Consider the following 25,368-nt stretch of genomic DNA (forward strand, 5'->3'; position numbering starts at 1 on the left):
TTTTTGATATAAAGACTTTAAAGAATTGTATCAAGTTGCCAAACACCTCGTCATCAATTTAGTGACGCATATGATATTGTCCATATCATATAATTAATATAAAGACTTTAATGAATTGTGTCAAGTTGCCAAACACCTCGTCATCAATTTAGTGACGCATATGATATTGTCCCTATCATATAATTAATATAAAGACTTTAATGAATTGTGTCAAGTTGCCAAACACCTCGTCATCAATTTAGTGACGCATATGATATTGTCCATATCATATAATTAATATAAAGACTTTAATGAATTGTGTCAAGTTGCCAAACACCTCGTCATCAATTTAGTGACGCATATGATATTGTCCCTATCATATAATTTTTGATATAAAGACTTTAAAGAATTGTATCAAGTTGCCAAACACCTCGTCATCAATTTAGTGACGCATATGATATTGTCCATATCATATAATTAATATAAAGACTTTAATGAATTGTGTCAAGTTGCCAAACACCTCGTCATCAATTTAGTGACGCATATGATATTGTCCCTATCATATAATTAATATAAAGACTTTAATGAATTGTGTCAAGTTGCCAAACACCTCGTCATCAATTTAGTGACGCATATGATATTGTCCCTATCATATAATTAATATAAAGAATTTTAATGAATTGTGTCAAGTTGCCAAACACCTCGTCATCAATTTAGTGACGCATATGATATTGTCCCTATCATATAATTAATATAAAAACTTTTAATGAATTGTGTCAAGTTGCCAAACACCTCGTCATCAATTTAGTGACGCATATGATATTGTCCCTATCATATATTTTTTGATATAAAGACTTTAAAGAATTGTATCAAGTTGCCAAACACCTCGTCATCAACTACTATATTATGGTTGCGCCGACCTCTCATATTGTATTCTCTTATGTGTTCATAGGATTTTGGCAATTATATACGAGTAAATTAAATAATATACTTATGAAAATGATTAATTATTATATGTATAAGGGAAAAAATGCTGAAATATTCCCATATTATCTTAGTATTATAGAGGAAAGACCGTTGCCGACCTCTCATATTGTTCAAAACTTATGTATTCATATGATTTTGGCAATTAAATGAGTAAATTAAATAATATACATATGAAAATGATTAATTATTATATGTATAAGGGAAAAAATGCTGAAATATTCCCACATTCTCTCAGTATTATAGAGAAAAGCCATTATAGTGAGAGGGTATAGTAGTGTAAACGACCGGAATTACGACAGAGGGTTCAAAAACTACTATAGGTAGGCAGTGGTTGCCGACCTCTTATATTGTTCAAAACTTATGTATTCATATGATTTTGGCAATTATATGAGTAAATTAAATAATATACATATGAAAATGATTAATTATTATATGTATAAGGGAAAAAATGCTGAAATATTCCCACATTCTCTCAGTATTATAGAGAAAAGCCATTATAGTGAGAGGGTATAGTAGTGTAAACGACCGGAATTACGACAGAGGGTTCAAAAACTACTATAGGTAGGCAGTGGTTGCCGACCTCTCATATTGTTCAAAACTTATGAATTCATATGATTTTGGGAATTATATGAGTAAATTAAATAATATACATATGAAAATGATTAATTATTATATGTATAAGGAAAAAAATGCTGAAATATTCCCACATTCTCTTAGTATTATAGAGAAAAGCCATTATAGGGAGAGGGTATAGTAGTGTAAACGACCGGAATTACGACAGAGGGTTCAAAAACTACTATAGGTAGGCAGTGGTTGCCGACCTCTCATATTGTTCAAAACTTATGTATTCATATGATTTTGGCAATAATATGAGTAAATTAAATAATAAACATATGAAAATTAATATGTATTATATGTATAAAGAAAAAAATAATCATATTATATATGAATAATGGAAAAAAAAATGAAATGTTCATATAATCTCTTAATATATAAGAGAATAGCCCGTATGTTGGGTGGCAAACGGAATTGAAAATACCCGCTTTGACGACAGCGGGTTCAAAAACTACTATAGGTAGGCAGTGGTTGCCGACCTCCCGCATTATTCGAAATATTTATTTCGGATTATGTTTATATTGGTTACATACAATAAAGTATATTATTATCCGTACAAATTTGTTTCTCAGTTCTATAGAACACGGGACTTGGCTCCGCGGATAATAGGAATATACGCTTTTTAGATAATATCGTTGAAACAAAAGTCAAGTTTCTATTATATATAGAATAACAAATCGTTTCCATATATTATCGTTAATTTTTGGAGGCAGGCAAATATTTATTTATTACCTGCCGTATAGTTGGATTATTATATCGTTACGGTATAATACAAATATGGATTCTTATGAAAGAAATATAAAATTATATATTAAATGTGGAAATATTATCATATGCGCTTGGTTTTATGTTATATATTACCAGAGAGATATATGAAAAGAGATAAATTTTAAATTTATCTTCAAAATGCAAATGATTTAACTTAATATTTATATTGGTTAAACAAAAATTGTACATGTGTGGATACAATAATTATGTATGTTGGAAATAAAATGATATTTTATAATGAAATATGTATATATAAAAAGATATAATTATAGAAACATATATATTACAATAATTATATGAAATTCTTGTTATATTGGTAAAACAAGTATAAATTAAAAATGAAATTATGGATTACGAATGCTATATAAAAATGGCCGTAATCGAATGGATATTTTACTTATAAATATATATTTAAAATTTTACCCAAAGGCGAAATATTGAATTTTATTCAATATAATAAAAATCATGGAATTATATAAAGTGAAAAATCCATATATCTATTATATTGCTTATTTCGATTCAAAAAATATGAATGGAATATGAAGGAAAAACATTATTCTGGTTGATCCTGCCAGTAGTTATATGCTTGTCTCAAAGATTAAGCCATGCATGTCTAAGTACACACGAATTAAAAGTGAAACCGCAAAAGGCTCATTATATCAGTTATGGTTCCTTAGATCGTTAACAGTTACTTGGATAACTGTGGTAATTCTAGAGCTAATACATGCAATTAAAACATGAACCTTATGGGACATGTGCTTTTATTAGGCTAAAACCAAGCGATCGCAAGATCGTTATATTGGTTGAACTCTAGATAACATGCAGATCGTATGGTCTTGTACCGACGACAGATCTTTCAAATGTCTGCCCTATCAACTTTTGATGGTAGTATCTAGGACTACCATGGTTGCAACGGGTAACGGGGAATCAGGGTTCGATTCCGGAGAGGGAGCCTGAGAAACGGCTACCACATCTAAGGAAGGCAGCAGGCGCGTAAATTACCCACTCCCAGCTCGGGGAGGTAGTGACGAAAAATAACAATACAGGACTCATATCCGAGGCCCTGTAATTGGAATGAGTACACTTTAAATCCTTTAACAAGGACCAATTGGAGGGCAAGTCTGGTGCCAGCAGCCGCGGTAATTCCAGCTCCAATAGCGTATATTAAAGTTGTTGCGGTTAAAACGTTCGTAGTTGAACTTGTGCTTCATACGGGTAGTACAACTTACAATTGTGGTTAGTACTATACCTTTATGTATGTAAGCGTATTACCGGTGGAGTTCTTATATGTGATTAAATACTTGTATTTTTTCATATGTTCCTCCTATTTAAAAACCTGCACTAGTGCTCTTAAACGAGTGTTATTGTGGGCCGGTACTATTACTTTGAACAAATTAGAGTGCTTAAAGCAGGCTTCAAATGCCTGAATATTCTGTGCATGGGATAATGAAATAAGACCTCTGTTCTGCTTTCATTGGTTTTCAGATCAAGAGGTAATGATTAATAGAAGCAGTTTGGGGGCATTAGTATTACGACGCGAGAGGTGAAATTCTTGGACCGTCGTAAGACTAACTTAAGCGAAAGCATTTGCCAAAGATGTTTTCATTAATCAAGAACGAAAGTTAGAGGTTCGAAGGCGATCAGATACCGCCCTAGTTCTAACCATAAACGATGCCAGCTAGCAATTGGGTGTAGCTACTTTTATGGCTCTCTCAGTCGCTTCCCGGGAAACCAAAGCTTTTGGGCTCCGGGGGAAGTATGGTTGCAAAGCTGAAACTTAAAGGAATTGACGGAAGGGCACCACCAGGAGTGGAGCCTGCGGCTTAATTTGACTCAACACGGGAAAACTTACCAGGTCCGAACATAAGTGTGTAAGACAGATTGATAGCTCTTTCTCGAATCTATGGGTGGTGGTGCATGGCCGTTCTTAGTTCGTGGAGTGATTTGTCTGGTTAATTCCGATAACGAACGAGACTCAAATATATTAAATAGATATCTTCAGGATTATGGTGCTGAAGCTTATGTAGCCTTCATTCATGGTGGCAGTAAAATGTTTATTGTGTTTGAATGTGTTTATGTAAGTGGAGCCGTACCTGTTGGTTTGTCCCATTATAAGGACACTAGCTTCTTAAATGGACAAATTGCGTCTAGCAATAATGAGATTGAGCAATAACAGGTCTGTGATGCCCTTAGATGTCCTGGGCTGCACGCGCGCTACAATGAAAGTATCAACGTGTATTTCCTAGACCGAGAGGTCCGGGTAAACCGCTGAACCACTTTCATGCTTGGGATTGTGAACTGAAACTGTTCACATGAACTTGGAATTCCCAGTAAGTGTGAGTCATTAACTCGCATTGATTACGTCCCTGCCCTTTGTACACACCGCCCGTCGCTACTACCGATTGAATTATTTAGTGAGGTCTCCGGACGTGATCACTGTGACGCCTTGCGTGTTACGGTTGTTTCGCAAAAGTTGACCGAACTTGATTATTTAGAGGAAGTAAAAGTCGTAACAAGGTTTCCGTAGGTGAACCTGCGGAAGGATCATTATTGTATAATATCCTTACCGTTAATAAACATTTGTTATAATACAAATAAATACAATTTACCAAAATAAAAATATTACAAAATGATTCTACGGAATCAAAAGTTAAAGTGAAAATAAAATGTAGATGGCTTTTATTTTATTTATATGTGGGGCTTGGCAACCTCATAAAAAGACTTTAACATTATTAATGTTGTTGTGCGTATTTGTGGCAGTACTTACTACAACAACGGCGTTTCCTATAAAAACAAATTCTCGAAAATGGAAATCGAAGAAACTAAACTAAATTCGAAAGTGGAAGTCGAATTAAAATTAAAATAATTTTGAATGTGGTAATCGAAATAAGTTTGTGTGTATATGGACCATAATATACACGCGTTGCGAATATGTATTGTTCATCTATGTTATGAGCATACGTTGGCTAATGCAACAACCTAAAATATACAATGTTTGTACCTGTCATCCATCAGGTTAATGTTTTATATAAATTTTGCAGTATGTGTCACCCAAAATAGCAAACCATAACCAGATTATTATGATACATAATGCTTATATGAAACTAAGACATTTCGCAACATTTATTTTAGGTATAAAAATAAATTTATTGAAGGAATTGATATATGCCAGTAAAATGGTGTATTTTTAATTTCTTTCAATAAAAACAATATTGACATTATATAAAAATGAATTATAAAACTCTAAGCGGTGGATCACTCGGCTCATGGGTCGATGAAGAACGCAGCAAACTGTGCGTCATCGTGTGAACTGCAGGACACATGAACATCGACATTTTGAACGCATATCGCAGTCCATGCTGTTATGTACTTTAATTAATTTTATAGTGCTGCTTGGACTACATATGGTTGAGGGTTGTAAGACTATGCTAATTAAGTTGTTTATAAATTTTTTATAAGCATATGGTATATTATTGGATTAAATAATGATTTTATTCATAATATTAAAAAAGAAATGAAAAACATTATCTCACATTTGAATGTGAAAAACGAAGAGAAATATTTTCTTTTTCAATCAAATAATACTGAGAAATGTCTAGCATAAAAAATTGAAATATTTTTCATCTAGAATTGTCTCTTATTAATGATTCGAAAAAAAAAAAACTTGGTTATGTTATTATTCTTCGTTGGTTCGTTAAATGGATAAAAAATAACTTTGCTTACAAGAACTATTGGAACTATTTATAACGAATTTAATTGATTGTTTTATCATTTATATATAAAGAATTTATGGCAAAATATAGTTATATATACAACCTCAACTCATATGGGACTACCCCCTGAATTTAAGCATATTAATTAGGGGAGGAAAAGAAACTAACAAGGATTTTCTTAGTAGCGGCGAGCGAAAAGAAAACAGTTCAGCACTAAGTCACTTTGTCTATATGGCAAATGTGAGATGCAGTGTATGGAGCGTCAATATTCTAGTATGAGAAATTAATGATTTAAGTCCTTCTTAAATGAGGCCATTTACCCATAGAGGGTGCCAGGCCCGTATAACGTTAATGATTACTAGATGATGTTTCCAAAGAGTCGTGTTGCTTGATAGTGCAGCACTAAGTGGGTGGTAAACTCCATCTAAAACTAAATATAACCATGAGACCGATAGTAAACAAGTACCGTGAGGGAAAGTTGAAAAGAACTCTGAATAGAGAGTTAAACAGTACGTGAAACTGCTTAGAGGTTAAGCCCGATGAACCTGAATATCCGTTATGGAAAATTCATCATTAAAATTGTAATATTTAAATAATATTATTAAGAATAATGTGCATTTTTTCCATATAAGGACATTGTAATCTATTAGCATATCCCAAATTTATCATAAAATATAACTTATAGTTTATTCCAATTAAATTGCTTGCATTTTAACACAGAATAAATGTTATTAATTTGATAAAGTGCTGATAGATTTATATTATTACAGAGCGTTAATTTTTCGGAATTATATAATGGCATAATTATCATTGATTTTTGTGTTTATTATATGCTCTTGTATGATTAACAATGCGAAAGATTCAGGATACCTTCGGGACCCGTCTTGAAACACGGACCAAGGAGTCTAACATATGTGCAAGTTATTGGGATGTAAACCTAATAGCGTAATTAACTTGACTAATAATGGGATTAGTTTTTTAGCTATTTATAGCTAATTAACACAATCCCGGGGCGTTCTATATAGTTATGTATAATGTATATTTATATTATTTATGCCTCTAACTGGAACGTACCTTGAGCATATATGCTGTGACCCGAAAGATGGTGAACTATACTTGATCAGGTTGAAGTCAGGGGAAACCCTGATGGAAGACCGAAACAGTTCTGACGTGCAAATCGATTGTCAGAATTGAGTATAGGGGCGAAAGACCAATCGAACCATCTAGTAGCTGGTTCCTTCCGAAGTTTCCCTCAGGATAGCTGGTGCATTTTAATATTATATAAAATAATCTTATCTGGTAAAGCGAATGATTAGAGGCCTTAGGGTCGAAACGATCTTAACCTATTCTCAAACTTTAAATGGGTAAGAACCTTAACTTTCTTGATATGAAGTTCAAGGTTATGATATAATGTGCCCAGTGGGCCACTTTTGGTAAGCAGAACTGGCGCTGTGGGATGAACCAAACGTAATGTTACGGTGCCCAAATTAACAACTCATGCAGATACCATGAAAGGCGTTGGTTGCTTAAAACAGCAGGACGGTGATCATGGAAGTCGAAATCCGCTAAGGAGTGTGTAACAACTCACCTGCCGAAGCAACTAGCCCTTAAAATGGATGGCGCTTAAGTTGTATACCTATACATTACCGCTAAAGTAGATGATTTATATTACTTGTGATATAAATTTTGAAACTTTAGTGAGTAGGAAGGTACAATGGTATGCGTAGAAGTGTTTGGCGTAAGCCTGCATGGAGCTGCCATTGGTACAGATCTTGGTGGTAGTAGCAAATAATCGAATGAGACCTTGGAGGACTGAAGTGGAGAAGGGTTTCGTGTGAACAGTGGTTGATCACGAGTTAGTCGGTCCTAAGTTCAAGGCGAAAGCCGAAAATTTTCAAGTAAAACAAAAATGCCTAACTATATAAACAAAGCGAATATAATACACTTGAATAATTTTGAACGAAAGGGAATACGGTTCCAATTCCGTAACCTGTTGAGTATCCGTTTGTTATTAAATATGGGCCTCGTGCTCATCCTGGCAACAGGAACGACCATAAAGAAGCCGTCGAGAGATATCGGAAGAGTTTTCTTTTCTGTTTTATAGCCGTACTACCATGGAAGTCTTTCGCAGAGAGATATGGTAGATGGGCTAGAAGAGCATGACATATACTGTTGTGTCGATATTTTCTCCTCGGACCTTGAAAATTTATGGTGGGGACACGCAAACTTCTCAACAGGCCGTACCAATATCCGCAGCTGGTCTCCAAGGTGAAGAGTCTCTAGTCGATAGAATAATGTAGGTAAGGGAAGTCGGCAAATTAGATCCGTAACTTCGGGATAAGGATTGGCTCTGAAGATTGAGATAGTCGGGCTTGATTGGGAAACAATAACATGGTTTATGTGCTCGTTCTGGGTAAATAGAGTTTCTAGCATTTATGTTAGTTACTTGTTCCCCGGATAGTTTAGTTACGTAGCCAATTGTGGAACTTTCTTGCTAAAATTTTTAAGAATACTATTTGGGTTAAACCAATTAGTTCTTATCAATTATAACGATTATCAATTAACAATCAATTCAGAACTGGCACGGACTTGGGGAATCCGACTGTCTAATTAAAACAAAGCATTGTGATGGCCCTAGCGGGTGTTGACACAATGTGATTTCTGCCCAGTGCTCTGAATGTCAAAGTGAAGAAATTCAAGTAAGCGCGGGTCAACGGCGGGAGTAACTATGACCTAAACTAGGACTCATCCACAGCTCTATACAAACCAGGGATAGCCACGAAAAAACAAAAAAAAACAGCGAAGATAAACTAATGCAAGCACAAAAAAAAGTACGGAACCACAAAGAAAAAAAAAAAAAAAAAAAAAAAAAAAAAAAAAAAAACCGAGATAGATTATTAGCTGAACAAAATGAATTGTTATCGCGTCCGGCAATAGAAAAATATTGGGCGAACAAATTGTACCTCTCAGTTGATGGCAGCGGACTCCGTGAAGCGGGCCATTGGGGACCGCAACACGGGTGGGTTAATCAACCCACGCGTTTACTAACAGGAAAGGAATATATAGACGGTATTCGTCTGCGGATAAATGCCCTACCCACGAAGTCTCGTACTACAAGGGGAAGACACGAATTGGAACGACAGTGTCGTGCAGGATGTGACGCTCCCGAAACAACAAACCACATAATGCAAAAATGTTATCGATCGCATGGGAGGCGCGTAGCTAGACACAACTGCGTAGTAAATCGAATCAAGCGGGGACTTGAGGAGAGAGGCTGCGTGGTCATTGTTGAACCAAGTCTGCAGTGCGAATCCGGCCTTAATAAACCGGACCTGGTGGCACTACGACAAGATCACATTGATGTGATCGACATACAAATTGTGACAGACGGACACTCTATGGATGATGCACACCAGCGCAAAATCAATAGATACGACAGACCGGACATACGAACTGAATTGCGTCGCAGATTCGAAGCCGCAGGTGACATTGAATTCCATTCTGCCACCCTGAACTGGAGGGGATCTGGAGTGGTCAATCCGTTAAAAGATTGATAGCAAAGGGTCTCCTCAGCAAATATGATAGTCATATCATTAGCGTCCAGGTTATGAGAGGCAGTCTCGGTTGTTTTAAACAGTTCATGTACCTGAGCGGGTTTTCCCGAGATTGGACTTAGCTAAAACGTTTGGTTCAAAACATTTGCTTGCTGTCTTGGCATAACATCAATAAAGGCATAAACATCGCAAAACAATGGTTATATATAAATGGCTATGAGGATGGTTTTAGTACGTAGGCGTTGCGGAACTTCGGTTCGATAGAGCAATGAATCGTGCATGCTAGGAAAACTGACCACACGCAGTGTTGGCAGCCCTAGTATCTTTCGATAGATTTCCATACCTCCGCGATCAAAAAAAAAAAAAAAAAAATAGCCAAATGCCTCGTCATCTAATTAGTGACGCGCATGAATGGATTAACGAGATTCCTACTGTCCCTATCTACTATCTAGCGAAACCACAGCCAAGGGAACGGGCTTGGAATAATTAGCGGGGAAAGAAGACCCTTTTGAGCTTGACTCTAATCTGGCAGTGTAAGGAGACATAAGAGGTGTAGAATAAGTGGGAGATATTAGACCTCGGTTTGGTATCGTCAATGAAATACCACTACTCTTATTGTTTCCTTACTTACTTGATTAAATGGAACGTGTATCATTTCCTAGCCATTATACGGATATATTTATTATATCTTATGGTATTGGGTTTTGATGCAAGCTTCTTGATCAAAGTATCACGAGTTTGTTATATAATCGCAAACAAATTCTTTAATAAAACGATGCATTTATGTATTTTTGATTTGAAAATTTGGTATAACTCCAATTACTCAGGTATGATCCAATTCAAGGACATTGCCAGGTAGGGAGTTTGACTGGGGCGGTACATCTCTCAAATAATAACGGAGGTGTCCCAAGGCCAGCTCAGTGCGGACAGAAACCACACATAGAGCAAAAGGGCAAATGCTGACTTGATCTCGGTGTTCAGTACACACAGGGACAGCAAAAGCTCGGCCTATCGATCCTTTTGGTTTAAAGAGTTTTTAACAAGAGGTGTCAGAAAAGTTACCATAGGGATAACTGGCTTGTGGCGGCCAAGCGTTCATAGCGACGTCGCTTTTTGATCCTTCGATGTCGGCTCTTCCTATCATTGTGAAGCAAAATTCACCAAGCGTTGGATTGTTCACCCATGCAAGGGAACGTGAGCTGGGTTTAGACCGTCGTGAGACAGGTTAGTTTTACCCTACTAATGACAAAACGTTGTTGCGACAGCATTCCTGCGTAGTACGAGAGGAACCGCAGGTACGGACCAATGGCACAATACTTGTTCGAGCGAACAGTGGTATGACGCTACGTCCGTTGGATTATGCCTGAACGCCTCTAAGGTCGTATCCGTGCTGGACTGCAATGATAAATAAGGGGCAATTTGCATTGTATGGCTTCTAAACCATTTAAAGTTTATAATTTATTTTATAAACGACAATGGATGTGATGCCAATGTAATTTGTAACATAGTAAATTAGGAGGATCTTCGATCACCTGATGCCGCGCTAGTTACATATAAAAGCATTATTTAATACAATGACAAAGCCTAGAATCAATTGTAAACGACTTTTGTAACAGGCAAGGTGTTGTAAGTGGTTGAGCAGCTGCCATACTGCGATCCACTGAAGCTTATCCTTTGCTTGATGATTCGATAAATAAATGATTTTTTCCTGTAGCCAAACACCTCGTCATCAATTTAGTGACGCATATGATATTGTCCCTATCATATAATTTTTGATATAAAGACTTTAAAGAATTGTATCAAGTTGCCAAACACCTCGTCATCAATTTAGTGACGCATATGATATTGTCCCTATCATATAATTAATATAAAGACTTTAATGAATTGTGTCAAGTTGCCAAACACCTCGTCATCAATTTAGTGACGCATATGATATTGTCCCTATCATATAATTAATATAAAGAATTTTAATGAATTGTGTCAAGTTGCCAAACACCTCGTCATCAATTTAGTGACGCATATGATATTGTCCCTATCATATAATTTTTGATATAAAGACTTTAAAGAATTGTATCAAGTTGCCAAACACCTCGTCATCAATTTAGTGACGCATATGATATTGTCCATATCATATAATTAATATAAAGACTTTAATGAATTGTGTCAAGTTGCCAAACACCTCGTCATCAATTTAGTGACGCATATGATATTGTCCCTATCATATAATTTTTGATATAAAGACTTTAAAGAATTGTATCAAGTTGCCAAACACCTCGTCATCAATTTAGTGACGCATATGATATTGTCCATATCATATAATTAATATAAAGACTTTAATGAATTGTGTCAAGTTGCCAAACACCTCGTCATCAATTTAGTGACGCATATGATATTGTCCCTATCATATAATTTTTGATATAAAGACTTTAAAGAATTGTATCAAGTTGCCAAACACCTCGTCATCAATTTAGTGACGCATATGATATTGTCCATATCATATAATTAATATAAAGACTTTAATGAATTGTGTCAAGTTGCCAAACACCTCGTCATCAATTTAGTGACGCATATGATATTGTCCCTATCATATAATTAATATAAAGACTTTAATGAATTGTGTCAAGTTGCCAAACACCTCGTCATCAATTTAGTGACGCATATGATATTGTCCATATCATATAATTAATATAAAGACTTTAATGAATTGTGTCAAGTTGCCAAACACCTCGTCATCAATTTAGTGACGCATATGATATTGTCCCTATCATATAATTTTTGATATAAAGACTTTAAAGAATTGTATCAAGTTGCCAAACACCTCGTCATCAATTTAGTGACGCATATGATATTGTCCATATCATATAATTAATATAAAGACTTTAATGAATTGTGTCAAGTTGCCAAACACCTCGTCATCAATTTAGTGACGCATATGATATTGTCCCTATCATATAATTAATATAAAGAATTTTAATGAATTGTGTCAAGTTGCCAAACACCTCGTCATCAATTTAGTGACGCATATGATATTGTCCCTATCATATAATTAATATAAAAACTTTTAATGAATTGTGTCAAGTTGCCAAACACCTCGTCATCAATTTAGTGACGCATATGATATTGTCCCTATCATATATTTTTTGATATAAAGACTTTAAAGAATTGTATCAAGTTGCCAAACACCTCGTCATCAACTACTATATTATGGTTGCGCCGACCTCTCATATTGTATTCTCTTATGTGTTCATAGGATTTTGGCAATTATATACGAGTAAATTAAATAATATACTTATGAAAATGATTAATTATTATATGTATAAGGGAAAAAATGCTGAAATATTCCCATATTATCTTAGTATTATAGAGGAAAGACCGTTGCCGACCTCTCATATTGTTCAAAACTTATGTATTCATATGATTTTGGCAATTAAATGAGTAAATTAAATAATATACATATGAAAATGATTAATTATTATATGTATAAGGGAAAAAATGCTGAAATATTCCCACATTCTCTCAGTATTATAGAGAAAAGCCATTATAGTGAGAGGGTATAGTAGTGTAAACGACCGGAATTACGACAGAGGGTTCAAAAACTACTATAGGTAGGCAGTGGTTGCCGACCTCTTATATTGTTCAAAACTTATGTATTCATATGATTTTGGCAATTATATGAGTAAATTAAATAATATACATATGAAAATGATTAATTATTATATGTATAAGGGAAAAAATGCTGAAATATTCCCACATTCTCTCAGTATTATAGAGAAAAGCCATTATAGTGAGAGGGTATAGTAGTGTAAACGACCGGAATTACGACAGAGGGTTCAAAAACTACTATAGGTAGGCAGTGGTTGCCGACCTCTCATATTGTTCAAAACTTATGTATTCATATGATTTTGGGAATTATATGAGTAAATTAAATAATATACATATGAAAATGATTAATTATTATATGTATAAGGGAAAAAATGCTGAAATATTCCCACATTCTCTCAGTATTATAGAGAAAAGCCATTATAGTGAGAGGGTATAGTAGTGTAAACGACCGGAATTACGACAGAGGGTTCAAAAACTACTATAGGTAGGCAGTGGTTGCCGACCTCTCATATTGTTCAAAACTTATGAATTCATATGATTTTGGGAATTATATGAGTAAATTAAATAATATACATATGAAAATGATTAATTATTATATGTATAAGGAAAAAAATGCTGAAATATTCCCACATTCTCTTAGTATTATAGAGAAAAGCCATTATAGGGAGAGGGTATAGTAGTGTAAACGACCGGAATTACGACAGAGGGTTCAAAAACTACTATAGGTAGGCAGTGGTTGCCGACCTCTCATATTGTTCAAAACTTATGTATTCATATGATTTTGGCAATAATATGAGTAAATTAAATAATAAACATATGAAAATTAATATGTATTATATGTATAAAGAAAAAAATAATCATATTATATATGAATAATGGAAAAAAAAATGAAATGTTCATATAATCTCTTAATATATAAGAGAATAGCCCGTATGTTGGGTGGCAAACGGAATTGAAAATACCCGCTTTGACGACAGCGGGTTCAAAAACTACTATAGGTAGGCAGTGGTTGCCGACCTCCCGCATTATTCGAAATATTTATTTCGGATTATGTTTATATTGGTTACATACAATAAAGTATATTATTATCCGTACAAATTTGTTTCTCAGTTCTATAGAACACGGGACTTGGCTCCGCGGATAATAGGAATATACGCTTTTTAGATAATATCGTTGAAACAAAAGTCAAGTTTCTATTATATATAGAATAACAAATCGTTTCCATATATTATCGTTAATTTTTGGAGGCAGGCAAATATTTATTTATTACCTGCCGTATAGTTGGATTATTATATCGTTACGGTATAATACAAATATGGATTCTTATGAAAGAAATATAAAATTATATATTAAATGTGGAAATATTATCATATGCGCTTGGTTTTATGTTATATATTACCAGAGAGATATATGAAAAGAGATAAATTTTAAATTTATCTTCAAAATGCAAATGATTTAACTTAATATTTATATTGGTTAAACAAAAATTGTACATGTGTGGATACAATAATTATGTATGTTGGAAATAAAATGATATTTTATAATGAAATATGTATATATAAAAAGATATAATTATAGAAACATATATATTACAATAATTATATGAAATTCTTGTTATATTGGTAAAACAAGTATAAATTAAAAATGAAATTATGGATTACGAATGCTATATAAAAATGGCCGTAATCGAATGGATATTTTACTTATAAATATATATTTAAAATTTTACCCAAAGGCGAAATATTGAATTTTATTCAATATAATAAAAATCATGGAATTATATAAAGTGAAAAATCCATATATCTATTATATTGCTTATTTCGATTCAAAAAATATGAATGGAATATGAAGGAAAAACATTATTCTGGTTGATCCTGCCAGTAGTTATATGCTTGTCTCAAAGATTAAGCCATGCATGTCTAAGTACACACGAATTAAAAGTGAAACCGCAAAAGGCTCATTATATCAGTTATGGTTCCTTAGATCGTTAACAGTTACTTGGATAACTGTGGTAATTCTAGAGCTAATACATGCAATTAAAACATGAACCTTATGGGACATGTGCTTTTATTAGGCTAAAACCAAGCGATCGCAAGATCGTTATATTGGTTGAACTCTAGATAACATGCAGATCGTATGGTCTTGTACCGACGACAGATCTTTCAAATGTCTGCCCTATCAACTTTTGATGGTAGTATCTAGGACTACCATGGTTGCAACGGGTAACGGGGAATCAGGGTTCGATTCCGGAGAGGGAGCCTGAGAAACGGCTACCACATCTAAGGAAGGCAGCAGGCGCGTAAATTACCCACTCCCAGCTCGGGGAGGTAGTGACGAAAAATAACAATACAGGACTCATATCCGAGGCCCTGTAATTGGAATGAGTACACTTTAAATCCTTTAACAAGGACCAATTGGAGGGCAAGTCTGGTGCCAGCAGCCGCGGTAATTCCAGCTCCAATAGCGTATATTAAAGTTGTTGCGGTTAAAACGTTCGTAGTTGAACTTGTGCTTCATACGGGTAGTACAACTTACAATTGTGGTTAGTACTATACCTTTATGTATGTAAGCGTATTACCGGTGGAGTTCTTATATGTGATTAAATACTTGTATTTTTTCATATGTTCCTCCTATTTAAAAACCTGCACTAGTGCTCTTAAACGAGTGTTATTGTGGGCCGGTACTATTACTTTGAACAAATTAGAGTGCTTAAAGCAGGCTTCAAATGCCTGAATATTCTGTGCATGGGATAATGAAATAAGACCTCTGTTCTGCTTTCATTGGTTTTCAGATCAAGAGGTAATGATTAATAGAAGCAGTTTGGGGGCATTAGTATTACGACGCGAGAGGTGAAATTCTTGGACCGTCGTAAGACTAACTTAAGCGAAAGCATTTGCCAAAGATGTTTTCATTAATCAAGAACGAAAGTTAGAGGTTCGAAGGCGATCAGATACCGCCCTAGTTCTAACCATAAACGATGCCAGCTAGCAATTGGGTGTAGCTACTTTTATGGCTCTCTCAGTCGCTTCCCGGGAAACCAAAGCTTTTGGGCTCCGGGGGAAGTATGGTTGCAAAGCTGAAACTTAAAGGAATTGACGGAAGGGCACCACCAGGAGTGGAGCCTGCGGCTTAATTTGACTCAACACGGGAAAACTTACCAGGTCCGAACATAAGTGTGTAAGACAGATTGATAGCTCTTTCTCGAATCTATGGGTGGTGGTGCATGGCCGTTCTTAGTTCGTGGAGTGATTTGTCTGGTTAATTCCGATAACGAACGAGACTCAAATATATTAAATAGATATCTTCAGGATTATGGTGCTGAAGCTTATGTAGCCTTCATTCATGGTGGCAGTAAAATGTTTATTGTGTTTGAATGTGTTTATGTAAGTGGAGCCGTACCTGTTGGTTTGTCCCATTATAAGGACACTAGCTTCTTAAATGGACAAATTGCGTCTAGCAATAATGAGATTGAGCAATAACAGGTCTGTGATGCCCTTAGATGTCCTGGGCTGCACGCGCGCTACAATGAAAGTATCAACGTGTATTTCCTAGACCGAGAGGTCCGGGTAAACCGCTGAACCACTTTCATGCTTGGGATTGTGAACTGAAACTGTTCACATGAACTTGGAATTCCCAGTAAGTGTGAGTCATTAACTCGCATTGATTACGTCCCTGCCCTTTGTACACACCGCCCGTCGCTACTACCGATTGAATTATTTAGTGAGGTCTCCGGACGTGATCACTGTGACGCCTTGCGTGTTACGGTTGTTTCGCAAAAGTTGACCGAACTTGATTATTTAGAGGAAGTAAAAGTCGTAACAAGGTTTCCGTAGGTGAACCTGCGGAAGGATCATTATTGTATAATATCCTTACCGTTAATAAACATTTGTTATAATACAAATAAATACAATTTACCAAAATAAAAATATTACAAAATGATTCTACGGAATCAAAAGTTAAAGTGAAAATAAAATGTAGATGGCTTTTATTTTATTTATATGTGGGGCTTGGCAACCTCATAAAAAGACTTTAACATTATTAATGTTGTTGTGCGTATTTGTGGCAGTACTTACTACAACAACGGCGTTTCCTATAAAAACAAATTCTCGAAAATGGAAATCGAAGAAACTAAACTAAATTCGAAAGTGGAAGTCGAATTAAAATTAAAATAATTTTGAATGTGGTAATCGAAATAAGTTTGTGTGTATATGGACCATAATATACACGCGTTGCGAATATGTATTGTTCATCTATGTTATGAGCATACGTTGGCTAATGCAACAACCTAAAATATACAATGTTTGTACCTGTCATCCATCAGGTTAATGTTTTATATAAATTTTGCAGTATGTGTCACCCAAAATAGCAAACCATAACCAGATTATTATGATACATAATGCTTATATGAAACTAAGACATTTCGCAACATTTATTTTAGGTATAAAAATAAATTTATTGAAGGAATTGATATATGCCAGTAAAATGGTGTATTTTTAATTTCTTTCAATAAAAACAATATTGACATTATATAAAAATGAATTATAAAACTCTAAGCGGTGGATCACTCGGCTCATGGGTCGATGAAGAACGCAGCAAACTGTGCGTCATCGTGTGAACTGCAGGACACATGAACATCGACATTTTGAACGCATATCGCAGTCCATGCTGTTATGTACTTTAATTAATTTTATAGTGCTGCTTGGACTACATATGGTTGAGGGTTGTAAGACTATGCTAATTAAGTTGTTTATAAATTTTTTATAAGCATATGGTATATTATTGGATTAAATAATGATTTTATTCATAATATTAAAAAAGAAATGAAAAACATTATCTCACATTTGAATGTGAAAAACGAAGAGAAATATTTTCTTTTTCAATCAAATAATACTGAGAAATGTCTAGCATAAAAAATTGAAATATTTTTCATCTAGAATTGTCTCTTATTAATGATTCGAAAAAAAAAAAACTTGGTTATGTTATTATTCTTCGTTGGTTCGTTAAATGGATAAAAAATAACTTTGCTTACAAGAACTATTGGAACTATTTATAACGAATTTAATTGATTGTTTTATCATTTATATATAAAGAATTTATGGCAAAATATAGTTATATATACAACCTCAACTCATATGGGACTACCCCCTGAATTTAAGCATATTAATTAGGGGAGGAAAAGAAACTAACAAGGATTTTCTTAGTAGCGGCGAGCGAAAAGAAAACAGTTCAGCACTAAGTCACTTTGTCTATATGGCAAATGTGAGATGCAGTGTATGGAGCGTCAATATTCTAGTATGAGAAATTAATGATTTAAGTCCTTCTTAAATGAGGCCATTTACCCATAGAGGGTGCCAGGCCCGTATAACGTTAATGATTACTAGATGATGTTTCCAAAGAGTCGTGTTGCTTGATAGTGCAGCACTAAGTGGGTGGTAAACTCCATCTAAAACTAAATATAACCATGAGACCGATAGTAAACAAGTACCGTGAGGGAAAGTTGAAAAGAACTCTGAATAGAGAGTTAAACAGTACGTGAAACTGCTTAGAGGTTAAGCCCGATGAACCTGAATATCCGTTATGGAAAATTCATCATTAAAATTGTAATATTTAAATAATATTATTAAGAATAATGTGCATTTTTTCCATATAAGGACATTGTAATCTATTAGCATATCCCAAATTTATCATAAAATATAACTTATAGTTTATTCCAATTAAATTGCTTGCATTTTAACACAGAATAAATGTTATTAATTTGATAAAGTGCTGATAGATTTATATTATTACAGAGCGTTAATTTTTCGGAATTATATAATGGCATAATTATCATTGATTTTTGTGTTTATTATATGCTCTTGTATGATTAACAATGCGAAAGATTCAGGATACCTTCGGGACCCGTCTTGAAACACGGACCAAGGAGTCTAACATATGTGCAAGTTATTGGGATGTAAACCTAATAGCGTAATTAACTTGACTAATAATGGGATTAGTTTTTTAGCTATTTATAGCTAATTAACACAATCCCGGGGCGTTCTATATAGTTATGTATAATGTATATTTATATTATTTATGCCTCTAACTGGAACGTACCTTGAGCATATATGCTGTGACCCGAAAGATGGTGAACTATACTTGATCAGGTTGAAGTCAGGGGAAACCCTGATGGAAGACCGAAACAGTTCTGACGTGCAAATCGATTGTCAGAATTGAGTATAGGGGCGAAAGACCAATCGAACCATCTAGTAGCTGGTTCCTTCCGAAGTTTCCCTCAGGATAGCTGGTGCATTTTAATATTATATAAAATAATCTTATCTGGTAAAGCGAATGATTAGAGGCCTTAGGGTCGAAACGATCTTAACCTATTCTCAAACTTTAAATGGGTAAGAACCTTAACTTTCTTGATATGAAGTTCAAGGTTATGATATAATGTGCCCAGTGGGCCACTTTTGGTAAGCAGAACTGGCGCTGTGGGATGAACCAAACGTAATGTTACGGTGCCCAAATTAACAACTCATGCAGATACCATGAAAGGCGTTGGTTGCTTAAAACAGCAGGACGGTGATCATGGAAGTCGAAATCCGCTAAGGAGTGTGTAACAACTCACCTGCCGAAGCAACTAGCCCTTAAAATGGATGGCGCTTAAGTTGTATACCTATACATTACCGCTAAAGTAGATGATTTATATTACTTGTGATATAAATTTTGAAACTTTAGTGAGTAGGAAGGTACAATGGTATGCGTAGAAGTGTTTGGCGTAAGCCTGCATGGAGCTGCCATTGGTACAGATCTTGGTGGTAGTAGCAAATAATCGAATGAGACCTTGGAGGACTGAAGTGGAGAAGGGTTTCGTGTGAACAGTGGTTGATCACGAGTTAGTCGGTCCTAAGTTCAAGGCGAAAGCCGAAAATTTTCAAGTAAAACAAAAATGCCTAACTATATAAACAAAGCGAATATAATACACTTGAATAATTTTGAACGAAAGGGAATACGGTTCCAATTCCGTAACCTGTTGAGTATCCGTTTGTTATTAAATATGGGCCTCGTGCTCATCCTGGCAACAGGAACGACCATAAAGAAGCCGTCGAGAGATATCGGAAGAGTTTTCTTTTCTGTTTTATAGCCGTACTACCATGGAAGTCTTTCGCAGAGAGATATGGTAGATGGGCTAGAAGAGCATGACATATACTGTTGTGTCGATATTTTCTCCTCGGACCTTGAAAATTTATGGTGGGGACACGCAAACTTCTCAACAGGCCGTACCAATATCCGCAGCTGGTCTCCAAGGTGAAGAGTCTCTAGTCGATAGAATAATGTAGGTAAGGGAAGTCGGCAAATTAGATCCGTAACTTCGGGATAAGGATTGGCTCTGAAGATTGAGATAGTCGGGCTTGATTGGGAAACAATAACATGGTTTATGTGCTCGTTCTGGGTAAATAGAGTTTCTAGCATTTATGTTAGTTACTTGTTCCCCGGATAGTTTAGTTACGTAGCCAATTGTGGAACTTTCTTGCTAAAATTTTTAAGAATACTATTTGGGTTAAACCAATTAGTTCTTATCAATTATAACGATTATCAATTAACAATCAATTCAGAACTGGCACGGACTTGGGGAATCCGACTGTCTAATTAAAACAAAGCATTGTGATGGCCCTAGCGGGTGTTGACACAATGTGATTTCTGCCCAGTGCTCTGAATGTCAAAGTGAAGAAATTCAAGTAAGCGCGGGTCAACGGCGGGAGTAACTATGACTCTCTTAAGGTAGCCAAATGCCTCGTCATCTAATTAGTGACGCGCATGAATGGATTAACGAGATTCCTACTGTCCCTATCTACTATCTAGCGAAACCACAGCCAAGGGAACGGGCTTGGAATAATTAGCGGGGAAAGAAGACCCTTTTGAGCTTGACTCTAATCTGGCAGTGTAAGGAGACATAAGAGGTGTAGAATAAGTGGGAGATATTAGACCTCGGTTTGGTATCGTCAATGAAATACCACTACTCTTATTGTTTCCTTACTTACTTGATTAAATGGAACGTGTATCATTTCCTAGCCATTATACGGATATATTTATTATATCTTATGGTATTGGGTTTTGATGCAAGCTTCTTGATCAAAGTATCACGAGTTTGTTATATAATCGCAAACAAATTCTTTAATAAAACGATGCATTTATGTATTTTTGATTTGAAAATTTGGTATAACTCCAATTACTCAGGTATGATCCAATTCAAGGACATTGCCAGGTAGGGAGTTTGACTGGGGCGGTACATCTCTCAAATAATAACGGAGGTGTCCCAAGGCCAGCTCAGTGCGGACAGAAACCACACATAGAGCAAAAGGGCAAATGCTGACTTGATCTCGGTGTTCAGTACACACAGGGACAGCAAAAGCTCGGCCTATCGATCCTTTTGGTTTAAAGAGTTTTTAACAAGAGGTGTCAGAAAAGTTACCATAGGGATAACTGGCTTGTGGCGGCCAAGCGTTCATAGCGACGTCGCTTTTTGATCCTTCGATGTCGGCTCTTCCTATCATTGTGAAGCAAAATTCACCAAGCGTTGGATTGTTCACCCATGCAAGGGAACGTGAGCTGGGTTTAGACCGTCGTGAGACAGGTTAGTTTTACCCTACTAATGACAAAACGTTGTTGCGACAGCATTCCTGCGTAGTACGAGAGGAACCGCAGGTACGGACCAATGGCACAATACTTGTTCGAGCGAACAGTGGTATGACGCTACGTCCGTTGGATTATGCCTGAACGCCTCTAAGGTCGTATCCGTGCTGGACTGCAATGATAAATAAGGGGCAATTTGCATTGTATGGCTTCTAAACCATTTAAAGTTTATAATTTATTTTATAAACGACAATGGATGTGATGCCAATGTAATTTGTAACATAGTAAATTAGGAGGATCTTCGATCACCTGATGCCGCGCTAGTTACATATAAAAGCATTATTTAATACAATGACAAAGCCTAGAATCAATTGTAAACGACTTTTGTAACAGGCAAGGTGTTGTAAGTGGTTGAGCAGCTGCCATACTGCGATCCACTGAAGCTTATCCTTTGCTTGATGATTCGATAAATAAATGATTTTTTCCTGTAGCCAAACACCTCGTCATCAATTTAGTGACGCATATGATATTGTCCCTATCATATAATTTTTGATATAAAGACTTTAAAGAATTGTATCAAGTTGCCAAACACCTCGTCATCAATTTAGTGACGCATATGATATTGTCCCTATCATATAATTAATATAAAGACTTTAATGAATTGTGTCAAGTTGCCAAACACCTCGTCATCAATTTAGTGACGCATATGATATTGTCCCTATCATATAATTAATATAAAGAATTTTAATGAATTGTGTCAAGTTGCCAAACACCTCGTCATCAATTTAGTGACGCATATGATATTGTCCCTATCATATAATTTTTGATATAAAGACTTTAAAGAATTGTATCAAGTTGCCAAACACCTCGTCATCAATTTAGTGACGCATATGATATTGTCCATATCATATAATTAATATAAAGACTTTAATGAATTGTGTCAAGTTGCCAAACACCTCGTCATCAATTTAGTGACGCATATGATATTGTCCCTATCATATAATTTTTGATATAAAGACTTTAAAGAATTGTATCAAGTTGCCAAACACCTCGTCATCAATTTAGTGACGCATATGATATTGTCCATATCATATAATTAATATAAAGACTTTAATGAATTGTGTCAAGTTGCCAAACACCTCGTCATCAATTTAGTGACGCATATGATATTGTCCCTATCATATAATTTTGATATAAAGACTTTAAAGAATTGTATCAAGTTGCCAAACACCTCGTCATCAATTTAGTGACGCATATGATATTGTCCATATCATATAATTAATATAAAGACTTTAATGAATTGTGTCAAGTTGCCAAACACCTCGTCATCAATTTAGTGACGCATATGATATTGTCCTATCATATAATTAATATAAAGACTTTAATGAATTGTGTCAAGTTGCCAAACACCTCGTCATCAATTTAGTGACGCATATGATATTGTCCATATCATATAATTAATATAAAGACTTTAATGAATTGTGTCAAGTTGCCAAACACCTCGTCATCAATTTAGTGACGCATATGATATTGTCCTATCATATAATTATATAAAGACTTTAAGAATTGTTCAAGTTGCCAAACACCTCGTCATCAATTTAGTGACGCATATGATATTGTCCTATCATATAATTAATATAAAGACTTTAATGAATTGTGTCAAGTTGCCAAACACCTCGTCATCAATTTAGTGACGCATATGATATTGTCCCTATCATATAATTAATATAAAGAATTTTAATGAATTGTGTCAAGTTGCCAAACACCTCGTCATCAATTTAGTGACGCATATGATATTGTCCCTATCATATAATTAATATAAAAACTTTTAATGAATTGTGTCAAGTTGCCAAACACCTCGTCATCAATTTAGTGACGCATATGATATTGTCCCTATCATATATTTTTGATATAAAGACTTTAAAGAATTGTATCAAGTTGCCAAACACCTCGTCATCAACTACTATATTATGGTTGCGCCGACCTCTCATATTGTATTCTCTTATGTGTTCATAGGATTTTGGCAATTATATACGAGTAAATTAAATAATATACTTATGAAAATGATTAATTATTATATGTATAAGGGAAAAAATGCTGAAATATTCCCATATTATCTTAGTATTATAGAGGAAAGACCGTTGCCGACCTCTCATATTGTTCAAAACTTATGTATTCATATGATTTTGGCAATTAAATGAGTAAATTAAATAATATACATATGAAAATGATTAATTATTATATGTATAAGGGAAAAAATGCTGAAATATTCCCACATTCTCTCAGTATTATAGAGAAAAGCCATTATAGTGAGAGGGTATAGTAGTGTAAACGACCGGAATTACGACAGAGGGTTCAAAAACTACTATAGGTAGGCAGTGGTTGCCGACCTCTTATATTGTTCAAAACTTATGTATTCATATGATTTTGGCAATTATATGAGTAAATTAAATAATATACATATGAAAATGATTAATTATTATATGTATAAGGGAAAAAATGCTGAAATATTCCCACATTCTCTCAGTATTATAGAGAAAAGCCATTATAGTGAGAGGGTATAGTAGTGTAAACGACCGGAATTACGACAGAGGGTTCAAAAACTACTATAGGTAGGCAGTGGTTGCCGACCTCTCATATTGTTCAAAACTTATGTATTCATATGATTTTGGGAATTATATGAGTAAATTAAATAATATACATATGAAAATGATTAATTATTATATGTATAAGGGAAAAAATGCTGAAATATTCCCACATTCTCTCAGTATTATAGAGAAAAGCCATTATAGTGAGAGGGTATAGTAGTGTAAACGACCGGAATTACGACAGAGGGTTCAAAAACTACTATAGGTAGGCAGTGGTTGCCGACCTCTCATATTGTTCAAAACTTATGAATTCATATGATTTTGGGAATTATATGAGTAAATTAAATAATATACATATGAAAATGATTAATTATTATATGTATAAGGAAAAAAATGCTGAAATATTCCCACATTCTCTTAGTATTATAGAGAAAAGCCATTATAGGGAGAGGGTATAGTAGTGTAAACGACCGGAATTACGACAGAGGGTTCAAAAACTACTATAGGTAGGCAGTGGTTGCCGACCTCTCATATTGTTCAAAACTTATGTATTCATATGATTTTGGCAATAATATGAGTAAATTAAATAATAAACATATGAAAATTAATATGTATTATATGTATAAAGAAAAAAATAATCATATTATATATGAATAATGGAAAAAAAAATGAAATGTTCATATAATCTCTTAATATATAAGAGAATAGCCCGTATGTTGGGTGGCAAACGGAATTGAAAATACCCGCTTTGACGACAGCGGGTTCAAAAACTACTATAGGTAGGCAGTGGTTGCCGACCTCCGCATTATTCGAAATATTTATTTCGGATTATGTTTATATTGGTTACATACAATAAAGTATATTATTATCCGTACAAATTTGTTTCTCAGTTCTATAGAACACGGGACTTGGCTCCGCGGATAATAGGAATATACGCTTTTTAGATAA

General features: G+C 34.7%; 5 non-coding genes and 1 pseudogene across 5 annotated transcripts; all 6 read left to right on the plus strand.

Annotated features, from left to right (window-relative positions):
* The first annotated feature begins 2,904 nt into the window (after positions 1 to 2,904).
* On the plus strand, positions 2,905 to 4,899 carry LOC120285578. Its single transcript, XR_005544831.1, has one exon. It is a non-coding gene; the product is annotated as a small subunit ribosomal RNA (ribosomal RNA).
* A 689-nt stretch (positions 4,900 to 5,588) lies between these two features.
* On the plus strand, positions 5,589 to 5,767 carry LOC120285576. Its single transcript, XR_005544829.1, has one exon. It is a non-coding gene; the product is annotated as a 5.8S ribosomal RNA (ribosomal RNA).
* A 394-nt stretch (positions 5,768 to 6,161) lies between these two features.
* Positions 6,162 to 11,306, plus strand: LOC120285573 (annotated as a pseudogene).
* A 3,774-nt stretch (positions 11,307 to 15,080) lies between these two features.
* LOC120285568 lies at positions 15,081 to 17,075 on the plus strand. The gene has a single exon (XR_005544823.1). It is a non-coding gene; the product is annotated as a small subunit ribosomal RNA (ribosomal RNA).
* A 689-nt stretch (positions 17,076 to 17,764) lies between these two features.
* LOC120285577 lies at positions 17,765 to 17,943 on the plus strand. Its single transcript, XR_005544830.1, has one exon. It is a non-coding gene; the product is annotated as a 5.8S ribosomal RNA (ribosomal RNA).
* A 394-nt stretch (positions 17,944 to 18,337) lies between these two features.
* Positions 18,338 to 22,299, plus strand: LOC120285572. The gene has a single exon (XR_005544827.1). It is a non-coding gene; the product is annotated as a large subunit ribosomal RNA (ribosomal RNA).
* The last annotated feature ends 3,069 nt before the right edge of the window (positions 22,300 to 25,368 follow it).

This window comes from Drosophila simulans, unplaced genomic scaffold, assembly GCF_016746395.2.
Source record: "Drosophila simulans strain w501 unplaced genomic scaffold, Prin_Dsim_3.1 Segkk50_quiver_pilon, whole genome shotgun sequence".
Classification (NCBI taxonomy): Eukaryota; Metazoa; Arthropoda; class Insecta; order Diptera; family Drosophilidae; genus Drosophila; species Drosophila simulans.